The 21,541-nt window shown below is 45.9% G+C and overlaps 1 protein-coding gene across 1 annotated transcript in view; it reads left to right on the forward strand.

Annotated features, from left to right (window-relative positions):
• Positions 1-1,210: 1,210 nt before the first annotated feature.
• Positions 1,211-21,541, forward strand: part of KATNAL1 (katanin catalytic subunit A1 like 1) — a 178,509-nt gene continuing 158,178 nt past the window's right edge. The window contains exon 1 of the mRNA XM_073613365.1: positions 1,211-1,614. The gene's annotated coding sequence lies outside the window, so the exon portion shown is untranslated. The remainder of the gene's footprint in view (positions 1,615-21,541) is intronic.

Consider the following 21,541-nt stretch of genomic DNA (forward strand, 5'->3'; position numbering starts at 1 on the left):
AATTGGTCAGCACCGTCACATGGGCGGCGCCGACCAATCAGCAGCCGCATAGCCCATCCTGTCGTCTGGAAAGAAGATGCGTGGATGCCTAGGGGATTTCTAAGCCCCGGACTCCTGATGCGGATATACCGGGGCTCGGAACGGGAGATTGCCGCGGTCCATGTCTTACCTCTGTGATTGCCAACAAGGGTTTCTCCACCAAGTATTAAGTCATGTTTTGGGGATCAAATACTTATTTTACTCGCTGAACTGCAACTCCATTTATAACATTTGTATCATGTGTTTTTTCTGAATCTTTGGTTGATATTCTGTATCTATCATTTAAAATACACCTATGATAAAAATGATAGACCCTTCATTTCTTTGTAAGCTGGCAAACCTACAAAACCTGCAGGGGATCAAATAGTTTTTCTTTCCCCACTGCATATGACCCCCTCCACCCTCACTTCTCCTTTATACTTACCTGGGCTCTACCTCGCACCTTCGCTGTGTCTGTCTGCAATGGCAGAATCAAATCCTGTGAGCAGAGAGCGGAGCTGAGCCGCGCTGTGTGTATCAGTGGATGCACACAGCTCAGCTTGGGATCAAGCCCACAGGTGTGCCCCCATATAGCAAGCCAATAGGCAAGGGGGCACACAAAGAAAAGGGAGGAGCCAAGAGTGGCGGGGGAGGGGAGCAGAAGAAGGGGTTTGGGGCCTCTCTGTGCAATTCTACTGCACACAATAGGTAAGTATGACATGTTTGTTATTTTACAGGGAAAAAAGCCTTTGCAACTGCTTTATTACTCAGTTTATAGACAAAACAACCCAAGTGTAACCCTAATGCTCCTGTTATATAAAAGACACCTAGATTTTTTTTTTTATTTATTAATTTTTATTTTGTTTTGCTTACATATTGATTATTAATGCATGTTAATATTGATCTGTTTTGGGGTGGAGACGCACATTGTACATGTATCTGTGGTGTAATCGATCGCTGGATTGATGGGTGAGATCTGGCTGACATTACTAACCGTCCCCGGTGTGCTGGATGACTGGGAGCTCTTGTAGAACAGGTACATTGCACACCATAGAAGGACATGGTGGTGATCTCAGAGGATTAGTCCTCATTTCATACCTAATACAAAGGAAGCCCTGGAAGCTGTATTGTTCCCAGTGATGAGCCCTGTGCTCTACTCTACCCAATAGCCTGTTGTATAACTGACACCCAGACTCCTCCCCCCTCCTGGGTCGCAGCATCCGGCCGCAGCCATGACAACACCCCAAACATAGCCGCCTGCCAGACGAGGCGTGCTGCTTCTCACCTATACACCGGCTATTACCGAGGCCAGCCTGACACCCCATAATACCGCCCGTCCCCGGAGAAAAGCCCCGCGCAGCAACCCAATCATAATCCCTCAACCACAAGTCTCCACCAGCTGGATCGCCGACCCCCGCGCGGGGCATGCTGGGAGATGTAGTCTGCTGCTCGTGCACTGATTGAGACCTGTGGCCTTCTAGAACTACAAATCCCGGAACCCCCGCGGCCGGCTCCTCCATCCCTGATAACAGCTTCATTTATCCCTATTGTGGTGCTTCTGCTGGGTGAGAGGACGGAGCTCCCTCCACTGAGGAGGTAAGACTGTACTGTAATCATACACATACTAAGGAGAGAAGACTGGGCTGTCATAGTACATAAAGGGCTTCATTTACTAATACTGGGGAGTGCAAAATCTGGTGCAGCTCTGCATAGAAACCAATCAGCTTCCAGGTTTTATTGTCAGAGCTTAATTGAATGAGCTGAAGTTAAAAGCTGATTGGCTGCCATGAACATCTGCACTAGATTCTGCCATCCCCAGTTTTAGTAAATCATCCTTCCTCCAGGGAGGGGATGGCCGAGTTCTGACATCAGTCTGATACTGGGATTTATTAGGGATTCCTGGACCAGCGGGTTGGAATGACTTCTGTTTAGGTTCATTACCATGTTATGGTGGAGCATGTCAAGAAGTCTGCTATGTGGTGCATTTATTGGTGAAAGGTTCTCCTAATGAGTCACCAAGGGTCCAATAGACCCCTGATGTCTCGCCTGTCCCCCAATGAAATGAATGCAGGACTGGTGCAAGGATTTTTTACACCTTAGGCGAAACCTCATTTTGCTGCCCCCTGACCCCACCCACTTTTCCCTGCCCTTGTATACCCACCTTTTTAATGAAGAGCCCAGATGCAGCCTCACCAGCGCCCATCAATGCAGCCTCACCAGTGCTCATCAGATGTAGCCTCACCAGTGTCCATCAAATGTATCCTCACCAGTGTCCATCAAATGTATCCTCACCAGTGTCCATCAAATGTATCCTCACCAGTGTCCATCAAATGTATCCTCACCAGTGTCCATCAAATGTATCCTCACCAGTGTCCATCAAATGTATCCTCACCAGTGCTCCCATCAATGCAGCCTCACCAGCGTTCCCATGAAATTCAGCCTCACCAGCGCGCCCATCAGATGCAGCCTCACCAGTGCTCCCATCAGTGCAGCCTCACCAGCGCGCCCATCAGATGCAGCCTCACCAGCGCGCCCATCAGATGCAGCCTCACCAGCGCGCCCATCAGATGCAGCCTCACCAGCGCGCCCATCAGATGCAGCCTTACCAGCGCTCCCATCAGATGCAGCTTTACCAGCGCTCCCATCAGATGCAGCTTTACCAGCGCTCCCATCAGATGCAGCTTTACCAGCGCTCCCATCAGATGCAGCTTTACCAGCGCTCCCATCAGATGCAGCTTTACCAGCGCTCCCATCAGATGCAGCTTTACCAGCGCTCCCATCAGATGCAGCCTCACCAGCGCTCCCATCAAAAGTAGCCTCACCAGCGCTCCCATCAAAAGTAGCCTCACCAGCGCTCCCATCAAAAGTAGCCTCACCAGCGCTCCCATCAAAAGTAGCCTCACCAGCGCCCATCAATGAATGCTTGCTTCCATTCATTCAGGAGTCGGACACACAGTCCGCCACCACTGCGCCTCTGACACTATGTGTGAATGGAGTGGCCGCTGCCTGCTGATGCTGAGACTGCTGAGTTGCTTGCTGCTGAGACAAGCGAGTAGGAACACCAGTGGCCGGGCGCCCTAGGTAGCAGGGTGCCCTAGGCGGCTGCCTAGATTGCCTAGTGGTAGCACCAGTCCTGAATGAAAGCAGTGTAGATTGCACACTATTTGATTCTTCCCCAGCCATACTGGATGAGGACAGTGGCACTGGGACTAATGGTCCGCACACATGATCCGAAAATCAGATGAAAAATACCACTTTTGGATTGATTGTGCAATAATCGGATCGTTCGTACAGAGCTTTTGAGAGCTGATCACAACAGTTCATTAGATATTATCTGATCAGACAAACGCGAAGATTTTTCTTGTACGATTCTTGTTTAATCAGTACAGTTGTTGTCCTAAAATACAATGGAAATACACTACAACATATTACATAACTTTTGTAACTTTAGTAAACTCTCCATTTTCAATATGTAACTAGCATGCAAAAAAAAAAAATCTGCCGTGCGATTTTCGGATTGTGTGTACGGGCCATTAGTAATGACAGGAAGGGGAGATTAGCAAACAGATGTTTGCTGGTTTCCCTCCCCTGTACCTGGCAGTACCTACCATGCCAGTCCCAGGTCCATTGATGGGCACATAGAGCTCAGGAAGCTCAGGAAACATGGTGGGGACGTGTGGGGGGACTAGAAGTTCCCGAAGTGTATGGAAGCGATCAGTCAGCTCTACAGCTGCTGGATCACTTCCATCTGAGAGCTGACAGCTTGTCGGATTCAGCCTGGGTTCACAATTGTGCCTTACAGGCACTGCATGTGATTCGCACAGGAATCGCACAGCATTTCTGTGCACATCACATGCGATATCTGTGCGGTGCGATTTGAGCCATACATTTTGTACAGCTCAAATTGCATCACATCGCATCCACACCAAAATGGTGCAGGACCCCCTTTTTTTTTTTTTTCACTGCACCTTAATCGCATTGCATGGGGGTTCACCCCCATGCGACTCTGGCAATTGCACTGCATTTTGCGCTCTGTTTCAGGGTGTTGTTAATCTAACATTGACACCCGTAGCAGATCACATGAATGCCACGCAATTCAGCTCCCGCTGCTGTCAGTCATAGCCAGTGAGCCAATGAGGAGGGAACAGGGGGCATGGGCGAGCAACGTTTTGTGTGTGAATGGACAGCCTGCTCGAGTTCCCCCATAGCAAAATGCTTGTTATTGGGGTCACTTGGCAGGGGAAAGGAGTCAGGACCCAAAAAGAAGAGGATCCGGGCTGCTCTGTGCAAACCCATTTTACTGAGCAGGTAAGTATAACATGTTTGTTATTTTAAAAAAATTACAACTTTTAGATACATGGATCAAAATTAAGCTGGTTCAGCGGGGACCGGCCAAATTTAAATCCATGTATGGGGCAGTCTGGTTGTACAGAAATCGATCTACTGATTGACTGACTGCTGTACAACCAGCCTGTTGGATTTTCTTCACTCAATCAGTGCCGCCGGCTATAGCTGACAGTGCTGATCTGTGTATTCTGATAGTAGGGAAGTCTCCCCATTGTCAGAATACAATAGCTCAGCAGAGAGTATTCCCCCATCCATCTCAAACATGTAGATGGGGGAATCAAGAGTTTTTTCATTCAACCCGCTACTTGAACTAAAAAAAAAAATTGACTCGTGTATGGGTTACCTTACACACATTTCCAGCAGAGTGCATGTAAAACCCCCCACTGCCACCAACATACTGCATAGTGTGGCAGTAAAAGGGTTAAAAATACTTGCTTGCCAGCACAAAATGCAAATATGCTGGGCATACCTGCAAAAATCCTAGGCTGCATCATTAAAAACGGCATTAAAAAGTGTATGCAAACCTTAAAGCGGTTGTGAAGGCAGAAGGTTTTTTTATCCTAATGCATTCAAAGTCAGTAAGCCAATGAGGAGAGAGAGAGGGGGCGGGGCCGGGCCGTGGCTCTGTGTCTGAATGGACACTGTGTTGATTGTACATTCTGGCCCCCATCCACAGGATAACTGAACTCATGCACATGAGCAGGAGTGACATCATCCTGAGCCGGCCAATGAAGACCGCCACAGCCTGGCACCTGGAAGTAGGTGGGTGGAAGGTGCCAGTAAGGACATTGGGCAATTAAAGGAGAGTTAAGTATCATTGTTTTGTTGTTTTCGTACGTAGGTGCATCTGCCGCATGTGTTTATGTTCTTATAAGTATGTACATGGGGGAAACATTTTTTTATTTTATTATGTTACTTAGAGTGGTTCTAAATCTAAAATGTTTTTTTTACCAAAGGTAAATAACATTTTGCCAGTTGCTGTGTTAACCTCCCCAAACACTTATGTGTATTGATCCAGCGCTGTGCCCATCTGCAGTTCCTCTCCCCTGTCATTTTCTTATCACAGAAGGATCGGGCAGCAGTGGGAGCCATTGGCCTCCCTCGTGCTGCTCTCAGTCAAATGGGGGGGGGGGGGCGAGTGAATTGTTGGGGGCGTGGCCTGGTCAAAGCCCAGGCTGAGGTTACCACTCCATTCATTGCAGTAGGACATCATAGATGTGCGACTTCCAGGGGTCACCCTTCCTTTCTTGAACCTTTACAGGAGCCAGGACGGGCTCCATCCCCTGTCAGCACTGTAGCAGCAGAGGCACTGTCTACATACCCCCTCCCTATGGAGCCTGAGCGACCCACACACTTTTCCCTCCCCTGACCCCCCCACCTGTACAGTTTATGTCTTCATACACCACACAGCGGGCAGGGGTGGACTTGTAATGGATCTGTGGGTGGTCAGATGTAAATGGACTTGTGTCCATCAACATCAGTTTACCTGATCTGTAACATTAAGACCCCTTTCACACTGGGGCGCTTTGCAGGCGCTACAGCGCTAAAAATAGCACCTGCAAAGCACCCTGAAACAGTCGCTGCCATCTCTCCAATGTGAAAGCCCCGAGGGTCTTTACACTGGAGCGGTGTGCTGGCAGGACGCTCAAAAAAGTTCTGCTAGCAGCATCTTTGGAGCGGTGTATACACCACTCCTAAACCGCTCCTGCCCATTGAAATGGGGCAGTGCGGCTATGCCGCCGGCATAGCGCTGCTTTGCGGTGGTTTTTAACCCTTTCTCGGCTGCTAGCGGGGGTAAAAACCGCCCTGCTAGTGGCCGAATAGCGCCGCTAAAACGACGGTAAAGCGGCGCTAAAGATAGCACCGCTTTACCGCCAACGCCGCCCCCGTGTGAAAGGGGCCTTAGGTCTGGAAAAACGCAATCCTTTTCAATTTTTTATGTTTCTGGACCTAAATGGACATGGAGGTAGTTGTAGACCTACATGGCCATTTCAATTAGGTCTGCTTGAAAAACTGACAGACCCCCCTAATTGGAAAGCTTGGGTGAAAGGTTCTTAAAGCGGAGTGTTTGGGGGGCAGTAAAAACGCAGCTCTCCTGTGCATTTTTACTGACAACCCGCCCCCCCCCCCCCCCCCCCCCAAATGCATGTACAGTAGTGTCTTATGATCATCAGCATTAGGATAATCACACAGCACAGCAGGTGATCCACGGCTCTGTCAGTGTGGCTGTTGGGTGCTGATCTTGTGCTACAGTGTGTAACTCACAGTACATCCATAAACTAACAAAGTCAGCACCCAACAGCCATGTGGCACACTATACAGAGCCATAGATCACCTGCTGTGCTGTGTGATCACCTAATGCTGATGATCATAGGACAGAGTGAGGATTCTGGAGGCTCTATCCAGATATTAATGTGACATTCACTGTGTGCTGAAGTGCCCCATGCCACCCGCCACCATTAGGATTAGCGCTGCTGCTTCTCCCTGTTAGTGTCTCACATCAGTCTCTGTACCTGTCCTGGGGGAGCTGAGCATGTACATAAGATCACTCCGCAAGGGAAGGCACTGGAACTTTAGTTTAGCAGCGAAGGTTGCGGTGTGGAATTACAGTATGTACCTGCGCCCCGAAAATGATTAAGGCCCCTTTCACACGGGGCGGATCCGCTCAGCTCATTGGGGGGATCGCTCCGTTAATCCCCGCTGAGCAGGCGGATGACAAGTCTGTCTCTGCTCACTGTGCAGGGACGGACCTATCAGAGCCCCGCTGTTCTCAATGGGAAGATCGGATGAAAACAGACAGCATGTCAACTTTCATCCGATCCGCTGGACGGATGGCGAACGTTTTCAGTGGATCTTATCGGATTGCAGGCGGACACATCTCCACTAACATGCGCCTGCTCATGCAAGTCAATAGGTGGCCCGCTCAGATCAACCTGAGAATGGACAGGCGGATCTTTGCAGGCCGATCATGTGAAAGGGGCCTAAGGCCTCTTGCACACTGCATCTTGAAAAAGCTCAGTACAGCCTTTTTTTTTTTTTTTAACTGAGCTAAAATACAGCCTATTAATTGTAATGTGCCTATGCACACAGGTGCGTAAACAAGCGCCATGCATTCTGCAGTAAAAATAAAATAAAATGATCAGCTTTTGTGGTCAGTTATTTACGCCTCATGCACGTGAATGCACACAAATGCCCATTTACATATTGTGCAGAATGAGAACTCAAGAATAAGTTTTCGCCCATTTGCGCAAAAATGCATGCAAAGTTGCGCAAACACACATACGCGAAAATACGCGCAAATACATAAAAAAAAAAAAAAAAACATCTGAAAAAGTAGATGCTCAAACAGAGTATCCTGTGCAAGAGGCTTAAAAAGTTCATGAAATGCTCGCACCTCCTGGACCCCTCTGTTGACCTGCCGGGACTCAGGAATATGTATTTATACACTCCCTGTGCATTTAGGAGCAGGGGTGTATTTTAGTAAGCCATATTTCTTTATGAATTGTACTGCCTTATCAGCAGCCCTGGGTACGTCGCCCGACTTTGAATGGTTATACTGGGACAACGCCTGCAGCTGCAGCCATCATCCCGGTATTGATTTTTTTTTTTTTCAGAGCCGGTGGAGCTCTTTCTTGTGCAAGCAATCCTAGCGGCTAAATAGCATCCCACTGTTGCGCGTAAGTGGGAGGACGTCATATGACATCCTTGTGGGATTCTGCGTGCTCGGAAAAGGGTCTGGTATAGGTTTTGGGGGATTCCCCTTAAAATTCATACAAGACCAAAGGGTCTGGTACACCTTGGGGGGGACCCCCACGCGTTAAGCCTCGTCAGGCGTTTCTCTGCCTCTATTCAAAATAGAGGCAGAGAAACGCCTGACGAGGCTTAACGCTCTGTATACAGAGTTAAACCACGTTTAACAGCTTTTACCGGCGTCTGGCATTTTTACAGCTCTAGTGCCGGTCATCAAAACGTGCTGGTCCTGGGTTGTTTGTTTGTTTTTTTTTTTTTTTTTGGAGCTTAAAAACGGCTATGCCACTTACAGCTCAAAAACGCTTGTCTGTGTATAAGGCCATTGAATAACATGGAGAGGCATTTTTACGCTGTAAAAAAAAGCTCCTAAACGCGGCTGTAAAAACGCCCATGTGCATGAGGCCATAAAGTCAGCAGCTGCTGACTTTTAATAAACACACATTCACCTGTCCCACAGTCCAGCAATGCGGCCCCCCAAACCCTCGGTTCTCTCCCCTCGCCGCCAGTATCACTAGTGTGGGCACCCGGCTGTGACAGCTTGCGGCTTCACAGCTGGGTGCACACTGCGCATGCATGATGTGCGCTGTGCATTCTGAATGGCCAGGCAATCTTCTGGGACCTGTGACGTATCCCAGAAGATTGCAGGGAGGGAGGGGGAGAGGAGAACTAGGCAGCCTGAGTGTAAGTGGGAGCTGGGTACCTGTCAAAACTAGGTACCCAGTCCCCCCCCAAAAAAAAGACATGCTAAAAGTGGCATGTCAGGAGTCCTTTAAAGTGGAACTTCCACTTTTGGGTGGAGCTCCGCTTTAAGTGGTTAGTATAGCTATATCTACATATTAAATATCTATGTTATAGCACCTCATTATGGTTGCATCTGCACTTAAGGATTTCTCTCTGTCCCCCCTAAGCTTGCAGTGAATTTCATTTAACACAGCTCTCTGTGATGGTGAGGCAACAATGCTGCACTGTTCCTGAATTCAGAGCAGAGTTGCCGCTCTCGTGTAGGCTGTGCCTGTTTACTCTTTAGTGGGGAAAAAAAAAAAAAAGATGTTTCAGAGGGCGTGGCTATCAGTATTATCACAAGCCTATAGCCTGTCAATCAGCACCTGGCCACACCTAGTCCTGCCCACTGCTTTCTAGCTCTACAGCACTGCCTGTGTTGTCATATTCCTCCAACTGTGAGCTGCAGTGACTGGCACTGGGGTGTGTGAGACACAAATAATGGAGGAACTGATTGCCAGAAGAGGTAAAAAGAAGTGTTTGTGTGTGTGTTATGTTTTTTTATTTTTTTACTTTGAGGGTTTTGTGTACCATAGTAACTGACATTTGTTTAGAATGTCGTATGGGAACCTATAGTTGTAAATTATTGTACATTAAGAAAACTGTATACAATGAGACATGATGCCAACCATCATGGGAAAAAAAATGATTTAACCACTTCAGCCCTGGAGGATTTTACCCCCTTAATGACCCAGACCATTTTTTGCGATACGGCACTGCGTTACTTTAACTGACAATTGTGCGGTCCTGTGGCGCTGTACCCAAACAAAATTGATGTCATTTTTTTTCCCACAAATAGAGCTTTCTTTTGGTGGTATTTGATCAACACTGCGGTTTTTATTTTTTGCGCTATAAACAAAAAAAGACAATTTTGAAAAAAAGAACAATATTTTTTACTTTCTGCTATAAAACATATCCAATAAAAATATTAAAAAAAACAAATTTCTTCATCAATTTAGGTCAAAATGTATTCTGCTACATATTTTTGGTAAAAAAAATCACAATAAGTGTATCTTGTTTGGTTTGCGCAAAGTTTATAGCGTCTACAAACTATGGGATATTTTTATGGCATATTTATTATTATTTTTTTACTAATATTGGCAGCGATCAGCGATGGGTTTTTTTTTTTTTTTTTTTTTTTGTAGCGGGATTGCGGCGGACAAATCTGACACCTAACTGACACTTTTTTGGAGACCAGTGACATTACAGTAATCAGTGCTAAAATTATGCACTGTAATGTCCCGTACACACGGTCTGACATTGATCACACATTCCGACAACAAAATCCTAGGATTTTTTCCGACGGATGTTGGCTCAAACTTGTCTTGCATACACACGGTCACACAAAGTTGTCGGAAAATCCGATCATTCTGAACGTAGTGACGTAAAACACGTACGTCGGGACTATAAACGGGGCAGTAGCCAATAGTTTTCATCTATTTATTCTGAGCATGCGTGGCACTTTGTCCGTCGGATTTGTGTACACACGATCGGAAATTCCGACAACGGATTTTGTTGTCGGAAAATTTTATAGCCTGCTCTCAAACTTTGTGTGTCGGAAAATCCGATGGAAAATGTGTGATGGAGCCTACACACGGTCGGAATTTCCAACAACAAGGTCCTATCACACATTTTCTGTTGGAAAATCCGACCGTGTGTACGGGCATTACTGTATTAATGACACTGACAGGTAAGGGGTTAACACCAGGGGGATCAAAGGGTTAAGTGTGCTCCTAGCTGATGCTTGCTAACTGTGTGGGGGTTGCTCTGACTGGATGAAGACAGATCCATGTCCCTGCTTAGCAGAAACACAAGATCTCTATCTTCTTCCGTGTCAGAATGGCGATCTGCCTTGTTTACATAGGTAGATTGCCATTCTGCCTTGCTCGGGAGCAATCGCGGTTGGCCGGCAGACATCGGGTCAGCCAGACCCGCTTATTTGCTCCCCCACTGTCCAATCAGCACACTGTCCAATTGGCGTGCGCTCCCTCCAGAGTCAATTGCACGAAATCACGTACAGGTACATGGGTTTTGCGCAATAGAGCCGACATGCTGCAGTACGTTAGGTGGTCGGCAAGTGGTTAAAGTGATACTAAAGTGTTTTTTTTTGGGGGGGGTAAAAATAACACACCTGGTATACTTCCCTCCTCTGTGCAGTGGTTTTGCACAGAGCAGCCCAGATTCTCTTCTTCTTAGGTCCCTCGCCGGCACTCCTGGCTCCTCCCTCCTGCTGAGTGCCCCCACAGCAACCAGCTTGCTATGGGGGCAACTGAGCCGAGCCGCAGCTCCCAGTGTCCATTCAGACACAGAACCGCGCCCAGTCCCGCCCCCTCTCTCTCTCCATTGGCTCACTGACTTTGAATGCATTAGGATAAAAAACCTTCTGCCTTTACAACCGCTTTAAGGTTTACATACACTTTTTATGCTTTTTTTTAATGATGCAGCCTAGGACTTTTGCAGGTATGCCCAGTATATTTGCACTTTGTGACAATCGTAGCTCTTAGTGTGCCTACTTCTTGTCACCACTGGTGCTATGTTCTCTGCTGCTTCTATGGATTGATGGGTTCTCTATTCGTTCATTAGTTGGCTGCTGATGTGCCCAGGTTGCAGGCAGGTCCCTGATGTCCGATGTGCAATGCAAGACTATCGGTCCTGTATTGTATGTGATGGCATCATAGTGCAACCGCCGGTTGTAGGGACTAGGCTGGAGAGGAAGGCTGCTGGAGCAAGGAATAAGGTAAGTATTAAGGCCTATTCCTTAACCACCAAGACCTAAATAGAGATGCCCCACTGCAAGGGTATTTTTTTCTGGTGCCTGGAGTTGGGCTTAACTTGGACCCAACCACCTCAAATCATGTCTTAAATACTAATGCATTACCTAAATGATGCCCTTGCATTACGTAAATGAGGCCGTCTTTAATATTGATTGGACCCTGGGCAAAACTTTTCTTGGGGGGCCCCCCCTCCATGCAGTTTTGCTCTCGACCTGCTCTGAGACATACAATATAACAATAGCAGCTAGACTCAAAATCGGTTTACTGAATCAGATCAGGCAGCTATTGCGATTGGTTGCCAGAGGTTACAGTGTATCATTACTGTTCACTGACTGGTTGCTAGAGGTTACAGCACACATTATGGCTCACTGATTAGTTGCTAGAGGTTACAGCACATGATTTCTGCTTGTTGATTGGTTTCTAGACATTACTGTGGATATGACCTCAGGGGAGCATGATATACATACGAATGCCGCCGCTATTTACATATGAATGCCGCCGCTATTTACATCTGAATGCTAAATTTACAACACAGGGTCTGCTGGTGAGTCATCTGTACACAACAGTAGGGCAGAGCTGGGCAGCATTAGTAGCAGCACTTCACACTGAGATATTGGAACACAGCACAGGACTAAAACCTCAAGGGACGAGGGAATTTAAACCAGGATAGTTGTCAAGTATGAGGCAGCTACTTTGGGCCCCACAACAATGACAGGGCCCAGGGCAGCTGCCCCTTTTGCCCTGCCTTAAAAACAGCCCTGTTGAAGATGCTATATTGTACACAACACTGTACTGTACTTTGGAGATGGTGCACTACAGCATAGAATGCCAATTCTGAAATCTTCAGAGGGATCCCAATATTTACTGTGCAGTAGTGCAAGCCACTCAAACACAGCACAGTGCACAATGATGAGGGATTTTTGTCAATTTCCGACTAGCTGCATAACTCTAAAACATTGGCCAAATTGGGGGCTTTTCTGTTTTAAAAATGGAGAAACATTACATTTGTGTTGATCAAGGACCCCCTGTACCAAGGGTGAAGAGTCTTTATGATCGTTGCGGTTTTTCATTTTGACTGGTTTTCTTTTTCTTTCTGCCTAAGTAACCTATTGGGATGTAGCTGGTTTGGACAAACCACTGGTCATGAAGCCAATTTTCTAGTAAAACTTCAGGGAGGCAGATAAATCCAGACACAGAAATACGGCAGCCAGGTCAGGAGTACAAAGACAAGTGTGTCTTGCCTACAGTCAAGCATGGTGGTGGGAGTGTCATGGTCTGGGGCTGCATGAGTGCTGCCTGCACTGGGGAGCTACAGTTCGTTGAGGGAACCGTGAATGCCAACATGTACTGTGATATACTGAAGCAGAGCATGATCCCCTACCTTCAGAGACTGGGCCACAGGGCAGTATTCCAACATAACGACCCCAAACACACCTCCAAGATGACCACTGCCTTGATAAAGAAGCTGAGGGTAAAGGTGATGGACTGGCCAAGCATGTCTCCAGACCTAAACCCTATTGAGCATCTGTGGAGCATCCTCAAATGGAAGGTGGAGAAGCGCAAGGTCTCTAACATCCACCAGCTCTGTGATGTCGCCATGGAGGAGGGGAAGAGGACTCCAGTGACAGCCTGTGAAGCTCTGGTGAACTCCATGCTCAAGAGTGTTAAGGCAGTGCTGGGAAATAATGGTGGCCACACAAAATATTGACACTTTGGGCTCAGTTTGGACATTTTCACTTAGGGGTGTACTCACTTTTGTTGCCAGTGGTTTAGACATTAATGGCTGTGTGTTGAGTTATTTTGAGGGGACTGCAAATTTACACTGTGAGACCCCATTCACACAGGGGCAACACGACTTGCAGGTCGCCTCAGCGAGGCGACCTGCAAACGACTGCCCGGGCGACTTGCAAGACGACTTCTGTATAGAAGTCTATGCAAGTCGCCCCAAGTCGCCCCCGAAGTCGTACAGGAACCTTTTTCTAAGTCGGAGCGACTTGCGTCGCTCCCCTTAGAACGGTTCCATAGCACAGAACGGGAGGCGACTTGTCAGGCGACTAGGTCGCCTGACAAGTCGTCCCTGTGTGAATGGGCTCTTATACAAGCTGTACACTCACTACTTTACATTGTAGCAAAGTGTAGATTCTTCAGTGTTTGTTATTTTAATTTAAGAAAAGACTGAGCATTTACGATCACTTCAAGTTCCTAGGGATGGAGGGATCTGTACTTGAGTTTCTGGGTGATGGAATATCTCCATTTTGAGGTCCTGTGTCTGTGGTCCTTAGGAAGGGGTTCCATCCCCCCTACTGAAATGTTTTATTTTATATTATGTAGAATGAAACAGAAGCGGGGACATGCAAAAGTAGACAAGTCAATTGGCAGGGAGATCTCACACTTGCAATATCCGAGACAAAGATGAAACCAGGAGCTGAATAAGCTTGCCATGCTTCACATTTAATTAGAAAATATTACTTTTGGGTGGACTGACTCTTTAATCATTTATAGCACAAATATTTAGACTCTCCTCTACCCTAGTTAGGCTGATTTAGAAGCAATTAAAACGTTTTTCTGCACTCAGGAAAAGCAAGAAAACAGCATGCAGTTTAATGTAAGCTTGGTGACAGATTTCCTTTAAAGAAAACCTGTATAGTATAGCTTTGTAGAGTGCCTGTTACCAGAACAAAGACACAAAACTTCAAAAGCATTTATAGTTTTTGTCTAAAGTCGTGTTTCCCAGGAAACAGCAGATCTCGTTTAGGAAAGTGCCTAAAGGAGCAACTGCCTGTGTAGCCTAAAGGAATGACTGGTCTCCTTTCATTTCCAAAGCTGCACTGGAAGACTGTCTTGTATTCTCTTTGCAGAAGGTAACGGTACCCTCTTCATACAAAGGGATTATGTATTTTATATTTGTGTTTATGTTCAATAATATTCAATATACAGTATATTCTGTGCATAGTTTTACAAAAAGATGAATGATACTAAACATATACTGTAAATTTCTTTATAAAATAAAATTAAACTAGGAAATACGTAGAAATTTAAAATAAAAGTAATCTAGGTAAATGCACTGTATTACCAAAAGTATTGTGATGCCTGCCTATACACGCACATGCACTTTAATGGCATTGCAGTCTTAGTCCATAGGGTTCAATATTGAGTTGGCCCACCCTTTACAGCTATAACAGCTTCAACTCTTCTGGGAAGGCTGTCCACAAGGTTTAGGAGTGTGTCTATGTATGGGAATGTTTAACCATTCTTCCAGAAGTGCATTTGTGAGGTCTGGAACTTATGTTGAACAAGAAGGCCTGGCTCACAGTCTCCACTCTAATTCATCCCAAAGGTGTTCTATTAAAACATTCGAGGAGGAATGTGACTGTATGTGGAAATGCTTGATCTGTCTGACCCAATTATAGCAAACGAAGAAAAAACACCTGGTACCAAGGGTACGGTGAGGAGCCACTTTGGGTCGTTAATAGACAGATCAAATGGATAGTATAAAAATATAAATTTTATTACAAAATATCAATAATATACAAGTACAAACAATACATACAGAGCATAAAAGTCATATCTTATACCCTGATTGATACAATTGTATAGATGAATCGCCATCCTGGTGCAAAGGACTGGCACCAATAACACCTTACATGTTATGGACTGAAAGTCCTTCTTCAGAGATTTTATGTTATTGATTCAAATGGGGGTAACATTTCTACAAAGAAAAGGAAGTATATAAATAAATTCATCTTTAGTACAAAGTAATAATATTCATAACTGTTCATCTAAATAGCAAACCATGCAGCTCCTAGACATGACATGTGATATAATACATGAATTAGTTTTCTTACATGGCAAACAATTCACATAAGGCAAATATCTGAAGGAATTGACTAGTTCAGGAAACTCATTGGCCAATGGGACACGCACCCTCCAAATCCACCAAGTAACCAAACCATACATAGGAACTGGGGCTTGCTTCACTACGGAGGACTCAAACATGGTGGGGCGCAAAGTGGTCACCCACCAAAACTGGAACCATTGCTGTTATGAGGTGATATAAAAAGATGTATATATGTATCAAAATCAGATTTCTGTGGAAATGTATCCAACAATCAAATAAAGGATGCAGCAATCATATGCCCCGACATCTCAAAGAGTATATTTGTGCAGGGCAAAGAGTACCAGAACCTGTCAAAAAATAGTTGAACTGACCTTATAAATGGATTGTGGTTGCTCATAACCGACCGCTCCCTCAGCATCTCAAAAGAGGCCTGGGGGCCGGTATATGAGCACCTGTGAGGGGAAGAGGAGCCAATCGTGGTCACGAAGCAAAACAGCTGGTGCAGAAAATGGGAGGGCACCGCACGATATCATTGTGCGGTCTGTCTCCCTAGAGTTCTCTGGCAACACGGCGTGACCCTGCCCCCCAGATTGAGGGGTGGGACCACGTCATGCGTCATGCCACTGATGCGCAATGGCCACGCCCGTGCTTCACTGGTGGAACGCAAGTGTACGGATGCCCAGAGGGGACCAACTTGGCCAAAAAGGGGATGTCCAGAGCCACGCCACCTCCATAAAGTGGTGGAAGTGGGTCAGGACCCCTGCGTGCCGGGAGTAAAGAAGTCCAGTCCAGGTCCGTCAACGGATGGACAGGAGAACACCATGCCCACAAACCAACCAGTATAAATTACAAGAAGGGGGCATCTACTCTGCTGTAGATAGTATAACAGTCAAAAAATTGGTCAAACATGGTTAACAGAGCCCATAGGACAATTGAAATATATTGAAATGCAAAACATTGAAAAAATTAAGTTAGTTTTAAAAATCATGATAGTACCCACCATTACAGCGATAAGCAAATAGTTCATACGTATTTGGTTAATATAGAACATAGTACAACCACCAACTACTACTCCTAAAGTCCCTCCCTTTTTCTGCACCAGCTGTTTTGCATCGCCATCATGATCATGATTGGCTCCTCTTCCCCTCACAGGTGCTCATATACCGGCCCCCAGGCCTCTTTTGAGATGCTGAGGGAGCAGTCGGTTATGAGCAACCACAATCCATTTATAAGGTCAGTTCATCTATTTTTTGACAGGTTCTGGTACTCTTTGCCCTGCACAAATATACTCTTTAAGATGTCAGGGCATATGATTGCTGCAACCTTTATTTGATTACTGGATACATTTCCACAGAAATCTGATTTTGATACAGATACATATATACATCTTTTTATATCACCTCATAACAGCAATGGTTCCAGTTTTGGTGGGTGACCACTTTGCGCCCCACCATGTTTGAGTCCTCCGTAGTGAAGCTCCTATGTATGGTTTGGTTACCTGGTGCATTTGGAGGGTGCGTGTCCCATTGGCCAATGAATTTCCTGAACTAGTCAATTCCTTCAGATATTTGCCTTATGTGAATTGTTTGCCATGTAAGTAAACGAATTCATGTATTATATCACATGTCATGTCTAGGAGCTGCATGGTTTGCTATTTATCTGAACAGTTATGAATATTATTACTTTGTAGTAAAGATGAATTTATTTATATACTCCCTTTGTAGAAATGTTATACCCACTTGAATCAATAACCTAAAACCCCTGAAGAAGGACTTTCGGTCCGTAATATGTAAGGTGTTATTTACACTGTACTGCCAGTCCTTTGCATCAGGATGGTGATTCATCTATTAACGACCCCAAGGGGTTCCTCCCTTTACCTTTGGCACCAGGTGTTTTTTCTTTAACCACTTCAATACAGGGCACTTTTGCATCTTCCTGCCCAGGACAATTTTCAGCTTTCAGCGCTGTCGCTTTTTAAATGACAATTGCGTGGTCATGCTACACTGTACCCAAACTACATTTTTATCATTTTGTTCCCACAAATAGAGCTTTCTTTTGGTGGTATTTGATCACCTCTGCGGTTTTTAGTTTTTGCTAAACGAATAAAAAAAGACCGAAAATGTTGAAAAAAAAAAAAAGTTTCTTTGTTTTTGTTATAAAATTTTGTAACTAAGTAAGTTTTCTCCTTTACTGATGGGCACTGATAAGCTGCACCGATGAGGCGGCACTGATGAGGTGGCACTGATGGGCACTCATAGATGACACTGGCGGGCACTGATAGGCGACACTGGGCACTGAAAGGCTGCACTGATGGGTACTTATGGGTGGCACTGATGGCACTTCTAGGCACTGAAAGACAGCACTGATGGTCATTGATGGGCATTGATGGCTGGCACTGATTTCACTGATAGGCATCACTGGTGGCACTGGCAGGCATTTTTCTTTGGCACTGATTGGCAGCTGCCTGGGCACTGATTGGCATTTCCCTGGTGGTCTAGGGTGGTGTACCTGGTGGTCCAGTGTGGTGACCATCCCTGGTGGTCCTGGCAGCATCCTGGTGGTCCTGGGTGGGCATCCGAGGGAGGGCTGCACTGATAAACAATCAGCACAGACCCCTCCCTGTCAGGAGAGCAGTCGACCGTCTCTCCTCTACTCGCGTCTGTCAGACGCGAGTGAGGAAAAGCCGATCTACGGCTCTTCCTGTTTACATCATGATCAGCTGTGATTGGACATGGCTGATCACGTGGCAAAGAGTCTCTATCAGAGACTCTTTACCTAGATCGGAGTTGTGGTGTGTCAGACTGACACGCTGCAACAACGATCGCCGTGATGCGCACCCCTGGGGGCGCACAGCGGCTTGATATCCTGAAAGATGTTGTATGACGTCCGGTCAGGATATCACAACCACTTTGCCGACGTCATTTTGCTATATGACGGGCGGCAAGGTGTTCTATTGGGTTGAGATTAGGACTCTGTGCAGGCCAGTCAAGTTCCTCCACCCCAAACTCACTCATCCATGTCTTTATGGACCTTGCTTTGTGCACTGGTGTACAGTCATGTTCAAACAGGAAGGGCCCAAACTGTTCCCACAAAGATGGGAGCATGAAATTGTCCAAAATATCTTGGTATGCTGATGCCTTAAGAGTTCCCTTCACTGGAACTAAGGGGCCAAGCCCAACCCCTGAAAAACAACCCCACAACATAATCCCCCCCACCAAATGATTTGGACCAGTGCACAAAGCAAGGTCCATAAGGACATGGATGAGCGAGTTTGAGGTGGAAGAACTTGAATGGCTTGCACAGAGGGTGGGCCAACCTAATATTGAACCCTACGGACTAAGACTGGGATGCCATTAAAGTTCATGTGCATGTAAAGGTAGGTATCTCAATACTTTTGGTGATAGTGTCTCAAAAGTATATGGGATTCTGGTATAACACATTGGGATTTTGCAACATACTGGGGGTTATTTACTAAAGGAAAACCCACTTTGCACTGCAAGTGCACTTGGAAGTAAAGTCGCTGTAGAACCGAGTGGGACATACAACGAAAAAAAAAAAAACAGCATTTTAGCTTGCACATGATTGGACGATAAAATCAGCAGAGCTTTCACTCATTTCAGATCTACCCCTCAGATTTAGAGTGACTGCACTTCCAAGTGCACTTGCAGTGCAAAGTGGATTTACCTTTCATAAATAACACCTAATGCGTGTTTTCTTTTTTAAATATGAGCTCCAGGCCAGCCGCTAAATACTCAGTTTAAAACATCTAAAGGCATAGTTACACCTGACGAAGGATTTTTAGCCCTGTTCAGGCAGTCTTGTTATTAATCTACCTCTGGTAGAACAGCCAAGACCTCGACCTTCTCTGCGACAGCTGTATGGTCCGCAAAATACCTCCAGCCTGCTGATTGGTTGATGATGGAGCAGCTCCCACTAAATTATGACTAAAGCCGGCCATACATGGGTTGAATTCTTAAAGAATTTTCTTTCGAAAATCGTAATTATGAATTTTTCACAGTTCCGTCTGGGGAGTGATCTCAACAGTGCTACGCCAGTCACCTCTTAGGTGCTTGGGACCCGGTGCTTGTCTTGTGGCAACAGCGACTGAAGCCTGTGCCCACAGCCCCACATGCCCCACAGCTACACTGCACTCTCCTCCTCAGTAACCTATCCTGCTTTTCTTCAGCCTCCGTTCTCTATCAGGTACTGTCAAGGAGGGGGATTTGGGGGTGGGAGTAGAGCTCTTTACTGGGGAGGGGACGATTTGGGGGAAAAGGGGGCACCCCCTGCACTTTGCATGCAGTGCATCCTTAAACCCTGCACTCTGTACACAGTGCACACTCCTGTATCTATACCAAATGCTATAACTTTCATGCAAACCAAATGTACACTTAATGGAATTTTATTTTACCAAAGATGTTTAGCAGAATACATTTTGGCCTAAATTCATGAAGTAATTTGATTTTTTTTTTTTTTCAAAAAATTTTATTGGATATGTTTTTAAAGAAGAAAATACTAAAATATAAATAAAAATGCAGTGGTAATCAAATTCCACCAAAAGTAAGCTCTATTTGTCTGAAAAAAAATATATAATTTTAACCGCTTCAGCCCCAGAAGATTTTATTATTATTTGTTTATTTGTATTCTTCTACATATTTTTGTTAAAAAAAAATTGCAATAAGCGTATATTGATTGGTTTGCGAAAAACTTATAGCGTCTACAATATAGGGGATAGTTTTATGGCATTATTATTTTTTTTTTTACTAGTAATGGCGGCGATATGCAATTTTTTTTTTTATTTTTTTATCATGACTGCGACATTATGGCTGACACATCGGACAATTTTGACACATTTTTGGGACCAATGGCATTTATACAGCGATCAGTGCTATAAAAATGCATTGATTACTGTAAAAATGTCACTGGCAGGGAAGGGGTCAACACTAGGGGCGATGAAGGGGTTGTGTTCCCTAGTGTGTGTTCTAACTGAAGGGGGGAGGGGACTGTCTAGATGAGATGACAGATCGCTGTTCATACTCTATATGAACAGACGATCTGTCTCTTCTCCCCTCAGAGAACCAGAGATTGTGTGTTTACACACACAAATTCCGGTTCTCGGTGTGCCCCGAGCGATCGCGGGAGACAGGTGGTGATCGCGACCGCCGGGCACTCGCATTGGCTCCATGGGTGAGCAGGGGGAACGCGTGCGCTCCTAGTGGCCGAAATTGGAAGCGACGTAACATGACGGCAATTCGTTCAGCCGAGCCACGTTGCCGCAGTACAGCTGTGGCGGCTGGTCGGCAAGTGGTTAATGTGCGTACAGTGTTACATGACCGTGCAAATGCCAGTGAAATTAGAGCAGTGCCAAATAGCAAAAAATGCTCTGGTCATGAAGGTGGCAAAATCTTCCGGTGGTCAAGTGGTTAATGTCCCTTAAAGCGGAGGTTTGCTAAAAAAAAAAAATATTAAAAGCCAGCAGCTACAAATACTGCAGCTGCTGACTTTTAATATATGGTCACTTACCTGTCCAGGGAGCCCGCGATGTCGGCAGCCAAAGCGTGCGGCTTTACTTCCTGGTTCCCTACTGCGCATGCGCGAGTCGCGCTGCGCGTCCTCTCGGGTCCCTGCTTTGTTCTGTGTCTCACAGAACACAGCGGTGGAGGAGAGCGTAGGTGCCGGAAGTGGCGTAGGTCACCGCAAGCTCTGCGGTGATCTATGCCAGGAAGTGGGAGCAAATACCTGTATTAGACAGGTATCTGCTCCCTCCTCCCCCCTGAAAGGTGCCAAATGTGACACCGGAGGGGGGGAGGATTCCAAAAAGTGGAAGTTCTATTTTTGGGTGGAACTCCACTTTAAAGACCCTCCTTCTGTTAGTGCAGCTGGTGATACTGCTGTCGCCTTTTTTTAAATTTTTTTCATCCGCATGGTAATTTTGCATTGAAATACTATGTCACAACCGCAAGCCAAGAATTTGGCTTGTGGCTGCTACGCAGCCCCATTGAGCTCAGTGGGCATGTTTGACAGGCGATGCTGC

The sequence above is a fragment of the Aquarana catesbeiana genome, linkage group LG02, assembly GCF_042186555.1.
Source record: "Aquarana catesbeiana isolate 2022-GZ linkage group LG02, ASM4218655v1, whole genome shotgun sequence".
Lineage (NCBI taxonomy): Eukaryota > Metazoa > Chordata > Amphibia > Anura > Ranidae > Aquarana > Aquarana catesbeiana.